The 11,476-nt window shown below is 45.6% G+C and overlaps 1 protein-coding gene across 1 annotated transcript in view; it reads left to right on the top strand.

The window, feature by feature from the left end:
- ME1 (malic enzyme 1) overlaps nucleotides 1–11,476 on the top strand; it is a 256,822-nt gene that overhangs the window by 25,988 nt on the left and 219,358 nt on the right. The window lies entirely within an intron of this gene.

Consider the following 11,476-nt stretch of genomic DNA (forward strand, 5'->3'; position numbering starts at 1 on the left):
AATGAAACTGAATTACTGTGTAACTCTATACACAAAAGTAGACTTGAAATGAATTAAAGAAATTTAAATGTAAGACATGAAACCATAAAACTCTTAAAAGAAAACATAAGCAAAAATCTCTTGAACATAAGTATGAGCAATTTCTTCTTGGATATATCTCTTGGGGCAAGGGAAACAAAATAAAAAATGGGACTACATCAAATGAAGAAGTTTCTGTATAGCAAAGGAAACCATCAACAGAACAAAAAGGCAGCCTACAGTATAAGAGAATATATTTGTAAGTGATCTATCTGATAAGGAGTTAAATCCAAAATATATAAAGACCTCATATGACTCAACACCAGAAAAACAAATAACCTGATTAAAAAAATGGGTGGAAGGCCTGAACAGACATTTTTCCAAAGAAGTAAAGGTGGGCCAACAGGCACATGAAAAGATGCCCCACATCTCTAATCATCAGGAAAATGCAAATCAAAAGTACAGTGAGAGATCACCTTATACCAGAATGGCCACTATCCAAAACACAAGAAATAACAAGTGTTGGCAAGGATGTGGAGAAAAGGGAACTGTTCTGCACTGTTGGTGAGAAGGTAAATTGGTGAACATTGTGGAAAGCATAGATGTTCTTCAAAAACTAAAAATAGAAATACCATACAACCCAGTAATTCCCCTTGGAATTTACGCTAAGAAAACAAAATCCCTGATTCAAAAAGATATTTGCACGTCTATGTTTATTGCCACAGTACTTAACAATAGCCAAGATATGGAAACAACCAATGTGCCCATCAATAGAAGACTGGATAAAAAAGAAGTGGTACATATACACAATGGAATTTTATTCAGCTGTAAGAAAAAGGAAATCCTTCCATTTGTGACAACATTGATGATCTAGAGGGTATTATGCTGAGTGAAATAAACCAAGTGGAGAAAGACAAGTAACTGTACGATTTCACTTACTTGTGCAATCTAAAAACAACAAAACAAAATGAGCAAAATAGCAATAGTCTCATAGACATTGAGAAGTGACTGGTGTTTACCATGGGAGAGGGATTGGGTTGTTTGGGTGGGGAGGGTGTGGGGGATAAAAGGACACAAAATTTCTCAGTATATATTGGTTATGGGGATGGTAATACAGCATGGAGAATATAGCCAATTATTCTGTAACCTCTTCCTATGTTGACAGTAACCACACCAGTGGGGGTGTGGATTTAATATTATGAGTAACTGTTGAATCACTGGAATCACTGTGTTGTATACTTGAAACCAATATAAGATACCAATGATGTAAGATTAAAAAAATAAATTAAGAAAAAAAAAGATGGGTGGTGCAGAATACAGAATATATTTGTTCTGTTTTTATGGTAATAGCTTCTGATAAATTGCTCGGGACAGACTTTCTCAGTTACCATGCAAACATTGTTTGTAATGCAAATCTCTTGTTATGCCAGGAATTTTGTTTTCATTTCTGCTTGGGAGTATCAGTTTTCTCAAGAAGATATACATGGCTGAATTAGTAGAGTCCAGAAGAATAGTTTTCCTGTTTGCTTTCCTCAGCAGTGAAACAACATACCATTCTGCTGTCTGGGGATCTAGTCCAAAAGTTTTTTAAGGAATAGGGAAAGTAAAAGAAAAGGAGAATACCAGCGTTGAACCTAGAGTGTAGGAGAAAGCTTTTAGGGAATTTGAATTGTAGGTGGTCTGCAAACCTAATAAATTTATAGACAACTAAACTTTTAAACTAAATGACTCAGTAGTAATCACATGGAAGTTAGAGCCTGCATGCATACTTTGGATATACTGTCCTTTGTTGGCTTAATCTTCAGGCTGACCCTAAGGTTAAAATTCTTTGAAACAGGTATATGTCACATTCAGCTTTATTAAGGAGAATGTACTAAGCATTTTGCCATCAAGTTTGAAACATAGCTGACCTGTTTATAAATTTCTACAAAATATTATCTCCATCCTTTTAAAAAAGTGAAATATGGAGGCAGGATTATTAAATGGTTCAAAATAATGCCTGTTATTTCTCTGAATGCTTTTTGGGAACCTGCTGGTTGGTAGGAATCAAATTGATGTGTCATTTTTAAAAACGACATTGATGTGGTTTGAAAGGAAAGGAGCGACACATAGCAGCAATTCACCAGAGAGTTCCGCTTTATTAGGGAAAGGTGCTGGGTTATATAGGAAGGGGCATGAATTGATTGAGGTGTCACTTCTACGGGGCTGTTGGCTGTTGGCTAGGTGCTGGGATTGGGAGGGGAGCGAGAGGTGATTGGGCTTCAGGTGGCGCCGGCGGGAACCGAGGACCCCCGAAGAGAAGCCGGAAGTTTGCCATCTTATTGGTGGGGGCCCTTCATTCCCCCCTTTCTCCTCTATGGGGTTGTGGACGTTGCTTTCTCTCTGGCTGCTTCCTGCTGAACAGGGGCGGAGAAGGGAGTGAGGGCTTCAGGATTGGGAGGAAAGGGTTGATAGGACTCCCCCCAGTAAGGATGAGTAGATGTGGGCTTCTTCAGGTTTGGAAATCAATGAAGGTTCCCTGTAACCATAGGTTGGCCAAGAGGATATGGGTGTCAGGAGCCAGGCGTCTGCGGCTATTGTTTCCAGGAACAGTTTCCAGTGGAGAGAGGGGTCCATCTCAGCGTGTGGTGAGGAGGTCACGTGAGGGTGAGGGATCTTCTGTCACCAGAAGCTGGTAGTTCCTGAGTAAAAGCTGGTTGAAAGCTTGATTAGAGATTTTTCCGACTTGGGATTTGATGAACTTTATTATACAGGGTAAGAAGAGACAGGCGAGAAGAATGATTATTATGGGGCCTGCAATGGGCCAGAGCCAGGTGAGGAGGGGGTTTGTTAGTATTGAAGAGAATGGGTTGGAATTGGAAGCAGAGTGGAGGCTGGAGGCAAGGTCGGTGAGTTTGTTAATGTCAGTTTGTACAATGCCGGATTCGTTGATGTAATAGCAGCACTCTTCCCAGAGGAAGACGCAGGTGCCGCCCTTCTCGGCTGTAAGCAGATCTAGGGCCCGCTGGTTTTGAAGGGTGACTTTAGCTAGCGAAGTGACCTGTCTTTGGAGAGAGGCTAGGGAATCGGCAGTGGATGTCAGGGCTCCCTCAAGTTTGGCGTTGAGATCTCTAACTGCCTATAGAGAGTGACCCAAGGCTTCTCCCGAAAACCCTGCCCCAATGGCTGAGGTGATCAAAGAGCTACTGACCATGATGGGAAGGAAAGCGGCTCTTTTTGTGCGCGAGGGCAAGGGAGGTTGGAGCTCAAGAAATTCTGCCATGCTGTAAAGTGTAAGCTGCGGGATTAGGGTGACAAGAATGCAGGGTGTATCGGAGTTGAGAGGCAGTGAGTTGAAAAGACTGCCATTACACTAAAAGAAGTGTCCCGGTTGCGTAAAAGTCTTAGAGCCGGAGGTAGGGGTGTAGATAGAGAGGCAGTGAAGTGCGCTGGAGGGGGGTGGAGTTGGGCCTACACAGTGGTGGATGGTGAGATTATCTGCGTATTCTGGTTCTCATAGGGGTATGCCTGCCAGAGGGCAGAGGGGTTGTCTTTCTGCATGGAAGGAGTAGTTGGAAATATTAAGGGGCACGGCGGCCAGCAGTGGGCGCTGTAGTGATGCACACAAGAAAACAATTGGCGGTGTTAAGGGTGTGGTTGAGAAAGATGGTGGTGTCCTGAATGAGCTGTAACGAAGAGTAGGAGAAATGATAAGAGGGGTGGGGATAAGAAGATGAAGAGGCGCCGTCAAGAGTTTGGATAATGACTTTTTCGGAATGTCTGATATCTGATGCAACTTGAGAGATCTGGGAATGAGAGGGAACATACTTTTGAGAGCTATGAAGGGTACCGTGGGGGGTCGAGGACCCCCCCCCCCATAGTAAACTGAGGCTGTGACTCTGGCAGCTCATCGAGAGTCCCAGGGATCTGGGATTGATAAGGAGAATGAGCCGTTGGGATATTTCATGAAACGGAGGAGTAATACTGTGGGTACCGGGAGTTACTCATGTAGTGAATGGCACAAGACCAGTAGGGACATCTCCTGTAGGTTTCTGGCTATCGCCTGCAATAGGCTTGTTTTTGGTCATAGAGGAAGCAGAGGTAGGGAGAATAAGGGTAGCTGCTAGTGAACACTTCGGTGGAGGGAGGAAAGTGGAGGTATAAAGGCTCAGAGCAGCTTTTCAGAGGGCAGTCTGGTGTGGCAATGAGGGCAGTAACTTTTGTTTGATGCTGTGTGTAAGTCTCTCTGACTTTGAATCGCCATACAAAGGAGGCAGGGGTGGTGGGGAAGACAATAGGAATGAGGAAAAAAAGCGAGAGAGCAGTAAAGGAGGAAAAAGTCATGATTCGGGTATGGATGGCAAAGGGGGTGAACGGGATTTTTGAGGAAAGAGGACAGTAAGGTGAGGAGTCTGGAGGGAGGGAGAGTCTGTAAACTTTTGTAGGTTAAGAGATCTTTTAGGTGATGAGGGGACAGAATGGTAAGGGGCGCCCTGAATGTCAGTTTATGAGCTTCTTTCTGCAAGAGCTGTCTAGCGGCTAATGCTCGTAGGCAGGGGGCTCATCTCCGAACTGTGGGGTCTAATTGCTTGGAGAGATAAGCTACTGGGGCAAAGGATGGGACATAATATTGGCCTAGGACTCTTAGAGCTTGACTGGACCTCTCATGAATGTATAATGAGAAGGGCTTTGACAAATCAGGAAGATGGAGAGCTGGGGCTTCCACAAGGGCTTGACAGAGCTTAATGAAGGAGTGTCGGGTGAGGAGGATAATGGTTTTTTAGGGGGGGGCTCTTGCTGAGGTCGTATAGGGGTCTTGCCAACAGGGAGCAGGGAGAAGTTAGGGATCTATGCTCTAAAATATCTAGCCAGGCTTAGAAAGGAAAGGATTTCTGTCTTGGTTTTGGGAATGGGCAGGTCAGAGAGGAGCCATTTTCTGTCTAAGGTAATGGACTTTCTTTGTTGAGATAGAAGGAATCTGAGGTAAGTGAAAGAAGGGGAAGAGATTTGAGCTTTGATGGGGGATACTCGGTAACTTCTGGAAGCTAGAAGGTTAAGTAGGGAGGCAGTGTCAAGTTGAGACTGTTCCCACGAGAGACTGCAGAGTAGAAGATTGTCTATGTATTATAAGGTGGACTTGGAGTGATCATGATGAAACTGTTTGAGGTCCTGAGCTAGGACCTGTCTAAAAATATGGGGACTATCTCGGAAGCTTTGTGGCAAAACTGTCTAAGTGAGTTGTTTAGAATGTCTTGTGTATGGGTCCGTCCAGGTGAAGATGAAAAAATCTTGGGAGCAGGGGCCTAGAGGGATAGAAAAATGGGTCCTTGAGATCTAGGACTGAGAAGTGGGAAGCCGAGGCAGGGATCTACGATAAAAGGCTGTATGGATTTGGAACTAAGGGATGGATAGGGACAACGGCTATGTTGATGAGGCGAAGGTCTTGGACAAGGCGGAAAGATCTGTTGGTTTTTTTAACAGCTAATATGGGGGTATTAAATGGGGAGTGAGTGGGTCTGAGGTAATTTTTGTTTAAGAGATCTTGAATGATGGGTTGGAGGCCTATGAGGGCTGAAGTGGTTAGTGGGTATTGGGCCTGACAGATATACTGAGAGGGGTCACGTAATTTGATAGAGGTAGGGGGACATAGGGCCACGGAGGGGCTTGTAATGTCCTAAACTTGGGGATTTACAGGGTGTATGAGGGCAGAACCAGAGCTTTCATTTGGTAGAGGGGGGTCGTTGGCTATGAGGGCCATCAGAAAGGGAGTACTGGGGACTGTGGGAGTGGATATAGTTATGGAAACGTGGAGGAGGGAAAGGTTGTCTCGTCCTAGTAAAGGGTTGGGACACTGGGGCATAACTAGGAAGGAGTGGGAGAAAGGTACGGGATTGTCTTGGATTGTGCATAAAGGGGTGGGGTTAATGGGAAAATCTGTTTACCTCTTACCCTGACTATAGGAGTAATGGCAGGCATGGTAGGGCCCCGGTATTCTCGCAAGACTGAGAAGGTGGCTCCTGTGTCTAGGAGGAAGGAGATGGGGCGACCGTCTACTGTTAAAGTAACCCTGGGCTCCTGTTTGGTGATGGAAATGGTCGGGCGAGAAGCTCCCGGGCCCCGTCAATCTTCTTCTGCCAGCCCCACTACGGCGGGCTTAGGATGGGGGTTGTTCGTCCAGCCTCCCCTTCGGGTGGTTGGGCAATCAGACCCCCAGTGGCCCTTTTTGTGGCATCTGGGGCATGGGGTGGTAGGAGATCTGGGGGAGGGGCACGCCCTTGACCAATGTCCCACTTTTCCACACTTGAAACAAGCTCCTGGGAGGGGCTTGTTCGTAGAGGGGCGCCCAGGTTGTGGTTTTATCAGCTGGGCCAACATTTGGAAATTGGCCTGATGAGCCTTTTGTTTACGGCGTTCTTTCTCCTCCTCCCGCTTATGGAAGACTTTAAAGGCCACTGTTAGGATCTCAGTCTGTGGGGTAGCAGGGCCCTGTTCTAACTTTTTGAGTTTAGCTTTAATGTTGGGGAAGTATGTCATAAGGACATGTCTTCCTCAGGTGTTTCTGGGTCCAGGCTGGTATACTATAATAGGGCTTGAGTGAGTCTGTCTAAGAACTCGGAGGGGATTTCGTCTCTCTTTTGAATTATGTCTTGGAGCTTTTGAAAATTGACTACTTTACAAGCTGCCTTTTTCAGACCTGCTATTAAGCAGGAGGGAAAAATATCTCGAGAGTGGAGACTCATGGCGGTGTTATAATCTCAGTGTGGGTCTTGTTCGGGGACAGCAGTGGGGCCAGGGGGATAGGTGGGGTCAGTCCTGTGGGTTTTGGTAGCCTGCGTTTGCGTGAAGTCTCAAACTCATCTACGCTCTTCAGGGAGGAGAGTATTGGCCAGGAGCATGAAAATGTCATGATGTGTGAGGCTGTAAGACTGGAGGGCCTATTGAAACTCCCTGATGTATGTCATGGGATCAGTGGAATAGGAACTTAGGCGTTTCTCTAGTTGGGCTTAATCTCTTAAGGAGAAAGGGACGTGAATGCGCACGATGCCTTCGGATTTTGCTACCTCCCGGAGGGGGGCGATAATTTTGGGAGGCTCTCGGGACTGAATCTGAGGGGGACTGAAGGGTTCTGGCTCAGTCTGTGGGGGAGTGACGCGGTCTAGCCGTGCCTAGTCGAGCAGGTCCTGAAGTGCAGAAGGGGGGCAAAGAAAATAAAGAAAGATAGAATCGGACCCACATGTCGCCAGCTAGCAGCTCAGCTGCTTACTTCTGCCGCTCTAGTTGGGCTTGAACTCATGACTCTGAATTAAGAGTCCCATGCTCTAGTAACTGAGCTGCAGCAGGGCTCTAGTTAATTGATTATGGAATGCGTAAACAGAATGTTCTTTGTTCTCCATTCCTGCCACATCCGCAAGTGGGGGAAGGGCATATTTAGAAGCAGGGGTGGTATTTCTACACATCTTCAAGGTCTCCCTATTTTCAGAGTGAGGAGTCTTGGCAAGATATGTTTTTGTGGACAGATAACTTCTAAGGACTGCACGGGTTGTTCTCTAGCTTGTGCTTTCCCATGCTGCGTTCAGACATGTGGGAAGGTGCTTTCCCATTCTCCCTACAAACATGTGAGAAGACAAAGGCGGTCCCTAACAGGGGAGAAACAGGTGATGAGGGCAAAGACGGAGGAGGCCCCTGTGACCTAGTTAAAGGGGGGCTGAAAGGCTCAGGCTTAATCTGCAGGAAATGAATGTGGAGGAGGTGAGATGGGGGAGGAGATGGTTGGGGAGGAAGGGAGAAGGGCTGTTGTAGGAGAAGAAGGGGAAGGGAGTGAACGGGAGGCTTCTGCGGGGGCGGCGGCTTGCAGGCTAGGAGAACTTGGGAGGGGGCGGGGAGAGGAGGAGGCGGAAAGCTTCGATATAGGGAATCTCCTTCCATTTTTTCAGGCGCTGGCAGTAGTTAAAAAGATCGCGAGTGATGTTAGGATCAAGAGTTCCCCCTGCGGGCCATTGGTTGTTATTGTCTAGGGGGTATGTCGGCCAATCTTGGGAGCGATATTTATGGAGAAGTTTTGGTTTTATATCAGGCATCAGGGAGAGGGTAGCCAGATGCTTAAGTAGGCATTCAAGAGGTGAACTTTCAGGGAGGGATGAGGAGACTCCCATGGCTAAAGGACAGAGAAGGAGACAAACAGGGGAAGACGAACGGAGATCCTCGGACTGGAGGCAGACGGCAAGGAGACAAAGGGCGTCCCCGATGATCCTTGGTGGTCTGCGGAACCTCGTATACGAGTCGGAATTTCTTGGGAAGTGTGGGTCGTCACCCAGACTTCCCTAAGAAGGCAGAGTGCCGGAGTCACGAGGTACCTAGCGCTAGGCGTTTTCGGCAGATAGAACAGATTTCAGAGGACGGAACAGAAGGAGGAGGGGGCGGGGAAATGGAGCGTTCTCATCCGCAAAGGAGTCCTTGTTTACGGCTGTTGGATGGGGGGCCTGAGATTCTGCCGCAGCCGTGAAGGCCTGAGGCAGGGATTTATGGCTGTCGGACGAGGGGCCTGAGGGTCCGCCGCAGCTGTGAAGGCCTGAGGCGGGGATTTATGGCTTTCGGAGGAGGGGCCTGAGAGTCCGCTGCAGCCGTGAAGGCCTGAGGCGGGGAGAGTTCCCTCCTCATCTCCGAGCGTCAGAGCCTTGCCAGATGATCACGGTCAATGGCACTGCGATAGCTCAGAGAAGAGTGACCCACTCTGGGGGGAAAACTTACCTAAAGGCCAGAGAGGAGTGGTGAGTGTGATGAGACAGCGCCGGTAAAAGAGGACTTGGGCAAGCTGCTGCTGGTGTCGGGGGGAAGACGGGGCCCAGTTGGCATGTCCCGTCTCCCGGGTTTCGGCACCAATGAAAGGAAAGGTGCGACATATAGCAGCAATTCACCGGAGAGTTCCGCCTTTATTAGGGAAAGGTGCTGGGTTATATAGGAAGGGGCATGAATTGATTGAGGTGTCACTTCTATGGGGCTGTTGGCTGTTGGCTAGGTGCTGGGATTGGGAGGGGAGCGAGAGGTGATTGAGCTTCAGGTGGCGCCGGCGGGAACCGAGGACTCCCCTCCCCAAGAGAAGCCGGAAGTTTGCCATCTTACTGGTGGGGGCCCTTCATGGTTTAAATGAGAGAGTGCCACATATATTTTTAAATTTGTAGGGATTTTAAGATTTAAGTTACTAATTGAATTTGTAAAAAAATTCAAAAGGGGTAGTAAAAGAATGTGAACTCGGTCATAGAACTTTACCTTGGCCCAGTTCTCCAGATTTCTAAGCCCTAGTTTTTTTTTTTTTTTTTAATAGTTCAATTGGCACTTTACTATGTCTTAGAAAATTTGGTTAACAGTTTATGGGAGTTTGTAGTTACTAAATATCAAAGCACATCAAAAGATACCAGATGGCATCATTTACATGGCATAAGATATGGGAAATCTGTTAGATTTAGAAATTAGTTTCTATAAAATTGGAAAATTTATGTAAGCTGATTGGCTAACGATACCAATAAATGATTGCTAAGTCCCATCATTAAGTGAACAAAGGAGCATGTGTTAGTACTTCTGATAATAAACCTTGTTCCCAGGATATTGATGTTTTGATTATTATTTTTGCATGCAGATTTTCAAAGAAGGATATTCAAAAATGTTTATTGCTTTTTCACATATATTCATGTATTTTTGGGACTCTAGCTTTGCTGACTTTTTTTCCCATTTTTAATTTCCAAAATTTTCATTTTAATGTAGAGAAAAATCTATTGAGTTTTCTCTTTTTCAAAGGTATATTGTGCATATTTTTGCTTCATTTCATGGAGTTATTTCATGATATTTTGCTTTAAAAGATCAGTCTTCCCAGTTATATCTCTAACAAGCATGCCCATTTTATAGTCACTTTTTCACAAAAATATCCCTTTCTGGTTGTTTTAAATTTTAAATGTAATTATACCAGAATTAACATGCTGAGCTGCTTCCTGAGTAGCAATTTTGCTTTTTATGTTTTAATATAAATCTCTAAAATGAAATATCTAAAACTTCCTGTTTTGTTTATGAAGCAAATTACTGAATTCTTATTGAGTCAGGTACTGTTCCAAGCACTAGGGATAAAGCAGTGAAAAAAACAGACAAAATTCCTTGACCTCATTTTACATTCTGGCACTGGGACACAAACCACAGATAAAAAAGGAGAATGGCATGCAAAAGGTTTCAGCAGTACCCCAAGTATCTCCTGGTGCTGGAACTCCTAGGCAAAGAAATGACAGGCTGCACTGGTCTGCTGTTCTCCAGGCACCCACAAGACGGTGATTGGGCCAAACACAGCTGGACACACTGGATTATCCTCTAGGAAAGGGACCATCCTGCTGCTGTGCACACATATTGGAGTTCCAGAGGACCTCCAGTTAAGCATGTGACAATGGGGGCTTTAAAAGTCGTGAGAGTGGTTGCTAGTGGAGAAAAATGTCTTGGAACTGGGCACCAGCTGATAGCACTTTTGAGAAGACAAGATTGTGTGCAGCTTCTTATGCTGTAGTTTCTAGAGCCATTGGTCCCAGCTGGCTTTTGCAGACAACTTAGCTCTACCAGGGGTCATTCAGTGGACAAATATATTTGGCTTTCTTCAGTCTACCCTGAACCCAGAAGTCTAAACATAAGGCTTTCCATAAGTGATATGAATTAATGAGGCTATACATACAAACATTAGAAGAAAGAGTTGTTCATCTGTTAACCTTCACCTACTTACTGGGGTTGGACATGTTCATTCCCGACCAATCAGGGTCCATCATCTACCTCTGGGATGAACCAAATTGTCCTTTCTCAGAGTACTAAACTTCCTTAAGACTCAGGAGATACTACTCTGCCATTGCAAGAAACTTCCAGGAGCAGAGGAGGCTGGCTGTAGAATCACTCAATGCAAAGTCAGGGAGCACATTCCTGCCCATCCAACTTGTCTAAGAAACATCGGCAGTGAGCACAGCGAGTGAACCTGACCATCACATCGGTACACTTTTGCCAGACCCAAAGGGATAGCAGTCGGTCTAGTCAGAGGCCTTTTGGGCTTCACTCTCTCAAAGGGGCATCATCCCCAGAGGAACTGCTCATCCCAGTCCTCCAGATCGATGACTACTGAAGTTTATCTGCTGTCACTTCCCCTTGTCTTACGTATTCCAGCAAATCTCTTAGGTCCAGTCTCAGTTTTTGCATCAAACCATCAATTCTATTCTGTTTGCTTGTTTTTGAACCTCATTGTTTGTATTACTATTTTTTATACAGTCAGTGTTCATGTAAACAGATAACAGGTATAATAATAGGGTTCTAATGGACATACTGGATAAGACTGGAAAGGCTTTAGAGAAAAGGGAGCATGAGGTAAGGCTTGAAGGGCAGAGAAGCACGGAGTCTTGGAAGAAGAAAAAGGTATAGTGTGTTCAGGAGGTAGTAAGTTCATGTACTTAGGAGTATATAAAAATAG

This window comes from Manis javanica, chromosome 13, assembly GCF_040802235.1.
Source record: "Manis javanica isolate MJ-LG chromosome 13, MJ_LKY, whole genome shotgun sequence".
In the NCBI taxonomy this organism is placed as follows: domain Eukaryota; kingdom Metazoa; phylum Chordata; class Mammalia; order Pholidota; family Manidae; genus Manis; species Manis javanica.